Here is a 4,772-nt window from a genome sequence, read left to right as displayed (position 1 = left end):
ATAATGGAAGTAGCCAAATATTATATTACAAAATTTCCTTCCATCTTTTCATTCCCGACAAAACCGGAACAATTGTTTTCAACCAAATAATCATCATCATAATACTCATATATTATTATGATCATAATTACTCATATATATCATGATCGGTCATCTGTTTGGGCCAAAGCTGCCATGCGTTTAAGGTACGAAATATTTCCTCAAAAGTTTCGACACACTTTTCACTTCCTCTACTTTAATATTTTTACACCCTCTCATGTCGAGTTTTGCAAGACCACACAACCCTCTTCTCTGAAGCTTCTGATCCTAAGCCAAAAGTCCGTCCAAAAGCTCTTTACATTAATAATGAGGGTATATTTATAACAAAAAGGGTGAATATTCATCTCTGATTCACTTCTTTCGTGACTGTTTGACATCATTCCCGCGATGGTTAATGCGCCTCGCTTGGTGATTTCCTCAACACTTATTTGGGACTTGTATGTGACATCACTGCTTACCTACTCATAAAGATTGATAAATGGTGGACCTTGGAGTGACAGCATGTTATCACGTATATATAGTCCAAGTCTTTATGGATAATAGACAGTCGATGCACCGTTGTCAGCGGTGGCAACTTGTCTAATTAAAATGGGGAATCGTGGAAGTTGTTTGATAATTTTTCAGTTTTTAATTAAAAAAAAATTATAAATATCTCGATCAATTACAACCAAAAGTCACGGCAATCACATGGATGGCTAAATTGGAATCAAGAGGAAGTCGACACTTCACAGTGTCAACGAAATCTTGGGATCCAAATGAATGGATTATTTTCACCTTTTTGAAATCTCCCCCACCAGAATACCAGAATTTGCATGTGCTCGACAATTTCCCTGCATTTGTTTGACAATTTAAGTGAATTTACTTTTTGACTTGAATTATTTAGACCCAAGTCACCTTTTCAACCTAATCATGAAATGCCCCCAATAGAGTTGGACTGACTTAGCGTTCTTGTCAACTACTTTTTTATTTACACTAGAATTATTTTACTTAATAATTTTATCGACACCACGAACCATAACTATTAGTTTTACTGCTTTATCATTTTATACTATTTTTATCCAGTAAAAAAAATGAAAAAAGGTAAAGATTCACTATTTTGGTAGTTATTGTTTGTCTTACTTTTTGTTTTAAAACATTATATTTTGTAGGTAACATGTACTAACTTCAATGGATACACACTTAAAAAGGTTTTTTTAAGAATATCTTAATTTTTCTATGATATCTATTCTTTTTTGCAAGTTAATAAGTATAAAAGTCAAAATAATTTAATATTGGGTGGTATTTATGAATTAAAAATAGATTATATTTTTATAGGGGTATGGATTTGATCTTGAGCTCGTAATTTAAGGTACAAATCTTCGTTCAAATGCATCTTTTGATCGCTTCCCCGGGGACGAAGGTGGGAGGCCCTTCTTTCATAAAAGTGGTAGTGGGAAGGGAGGTGAGACAAACAACTCATAAACCAAATGGCTTTGAAAGACACATGAATGTCAATTTTGGTCCATCATTGTAATTCGCTAAAAAAGGAGGGGGGGAAGAAAAAGTCACCCCTGAATCAGTTAATTAATAAGGGAAAGAGGCAAAAGACATTAGATCATGTCTTCCACAGACATCTAAAACCACATTGTTTAAGATCATCTCAGGAAAGTTGGGGAAGTGATATAGTACATGAAAGACCACACATTAATCTCCAAATATATAGGCACTTGGCCACTGAAAAGATTGTTAACAAGGTGGATTCATAAGTATTTGCAATTAAAAGGGGACATATAATTGAAGTCGGGCTCAAAAGTTTTCATTGTCATTTTCAACAATGTGGAAGACATTAAAAAGATGTTTCAGGGAGGATCATACCTATTAAATTTATTCAGTTTATATATGAAACCTTGGGTTGAGAAATTCAACCCTAATGAGGAAGATTTTAATTTAGCTCCAGTTTGTCCCAGGTTATACTCACGACCACAAGAATCTTCGTACCAAGGCACAATAGAGGGTATAGGTAATGCCACTGGGGTATCCATTATGACATTGGAAACAACCAAACTAGTGTGGTATACATCATATGAGAGGTTATGTTTATATCTAGACTTGAATAGACCACTCCCAACAAGTATACAGATAAACTACCAGGATGAAATTTGGGAGTAGCCCATAGACTATGAAAAAATCCCTTTTAGGTACTGCAAATGTCGTGAGTATGGTCATTTTCTCAGAGAATGCCCATTAAAACAAATTAATAGTCCACACCAAATACCCAGACAATGGACAACAAAGGATTCATAAAGGTAACGAATAGGAAGAAAGCAATGAGGAAAGGGCCACAAGATCCAATAACATCAGGAAACAAAGTAGAAAATCATTACAAAATAGTACAACAAGAGAAGGAAGAACAATAAGAAAGTTGGGATGAGAAGAGACCAAGAGAAGATGGTCACCTAAGTGGAAGAAAGAATAAGAAAAAGCATAAGGAAAATGAAGAAGAAAATCCAAGGAAAGAAGCAGCAACATAATATATAATAATGGAGGAAGAGGTATAGGAGGACTTAGAGGAAGATGTTCTTGACACAATGAACTTGCAAACATTAGCTTTGGAATCGAAATCAAAATATCCAATGGAATTACGATGAAAATACTAGTCCCTGTCACTGGAGACATGACCAATTATAAAACTATTTGCAAAGCAATGTAAGTTGCAGAGATATTTTGTGTTTACCCAGCAACGCCTTTATGAATTTAACTGGATTCCAAATTCTTAGAGCATGCCTTTTGTTTTCAAATATTGCATCGTCGATTAATGCCAATTCGTGCATTCAGAAACACTGGATTCTGACGCTATTTGCAGCACTAATGGCCTATTTTGTTGTAATGGATACGTATATACATTGACGAATGTTCAGTAGGAACCACGCAGACACACACACACATAATTTAAAAGCATTAGCATATAGACCAAGAGTTTGGAAAGCATATAAAATAAAAATATTTTTCAACTAGTTTCGGTAGGCTTAATAGCCTAAGTCCCCATATCTATAGTTAATGGTGGAATCCAATGAACATAATTGTTACACGAAACAAGTGAAAATATATTTCTAGAGGTAATCAGATTGTTGCAATTCTCGAGCATTCGAATCTAGAACCCAGGCATTTGTTGATTGGCTATGTGTTCAATATTTGTTGGGAAACAAAGGCTAGTCATAATGTCATATAATAAGAATGGAACTTCACTGTAGCTACACATAAGTACTACACCATAGAACGTTTGAAACGGAATATGACTAAGACATTTGTTATTTGTATCTATAGAAAACTCTTGCAAAAACTTCCATTTGAAGCCCCATTCATCCTTAAAGTAGTCAATTCTTCTTTTAAGGCACAACTCACTGAATTGGAATTTTTCTACTTCTTTGATTGACCAAAAAAAGTGAATCCATTTTTTATAAGACACATCAATTGGTATTGTATAATACTAATGACATACACCATGTGTATATTATTGGAATAAATGAAAAACAACATTCATTACTTGTATACATAGAGATTTTCCCCTGGATCCCAAAACCATGACTACTAAATTGATTTTTCATTATATTCCTTTCAAATTTACAATACATATATATACATGTTGAAGAATTCATAAACCTCAATCCATTAACCCTAGATTAGAACATAACCATAGTTCCCTAGACTGGATCTTCAAAATGCCATGGGAAGAAAACCATCGTGCCTAAAACCATGTACAAAATCCTTGCACAAAACTATGGGTAGGTCCGCCCACCATCTTTGGGTCTGCCCAACTACTATTAAGTCCGCATAAAAAATATTCTTGGGGCACTGCACCCGACGCAATGTGCAATGTGTGGAGCTAGTCATGGAAATAATATAACACATACCCAACCTTTCTTATAACATCAAACTAGTAGATTGTATACCGATAATGAGGATAATATTCATACTCCTCTAAATATAGCTAAAACAATCTATTTTATAAAGCATTGCATCCTTAGGGGGTGCATGGGGTCTTCGCTGGGGGAGAAATACCATACCACGTGAGTTCATATTGGGGGATATCTATTGAGAAAAAAATGACATAATATATTAACTATATATTATGGAGTAAAGAGTTTTTATATTGGTATAAAACTGGAGCTCAAAGTTAATGAAAAAATATAAAGGGGTATAAGAAAATGTTAATGAAAAAATGGACACATATAATATCTAATGAAACTAGGGTTTTTTTAATTGGTAATGTGTATTGGGTTCGTATTGGTAGGGGGTTAAATAATGTGAACTTTATAAATATTTTCCAATATGTAGTCAAATTAGGGTATTTTTCACTATGCCACAAACGCATGTGATATGTGATAGGATCATTGAGTGAAGCCCCCATGAGTGGGTGAAGTGCCACCAAGTGGAAGCTCTTCCCGTCTCCAAACCCTATCAAGACTACTGCAAGCACAAAACTTTGATTGCATTCTTTTATAGATATGTTTCAAAACAATCAAATCATATTTTTTGGTACTTACTCTTTTCAATAATGAAAAGAATCCTCAGTCTCCAAGCCATATTGGCCCTATGTTTGTAAAGGCCTTTGTAAATGGATTCTTCACAAAATCATTGTATGAACGAGAGCATTCTATTGGTAAGGACATTAGAACCGTAGATCCAATAATATATTCTACTATGTATCTTGAATCTATAAATGGCATACGAAAACGACATATGTGCCCATTCTG

Source organism: Pinus tabuliformis, chromosome 1_1, assembly GCF_031772625.1.
Source record: "Pinus tabuliformis cultivar Carrire ecotype Pingquan chromosome 1_1, CPIR1, whole genome shotgun sequence".
In the NCBI taxonomy this organism is placed as follows: domain Eukaryota; kingdom Viridiplantae; phylum Streptophyta; class Pinopsida; order Pinales; family Pinaceae; genus Pinus; species Pinus tabuliformis.
Note: the sequence above shows the minus strand (reverse complement) of the source record.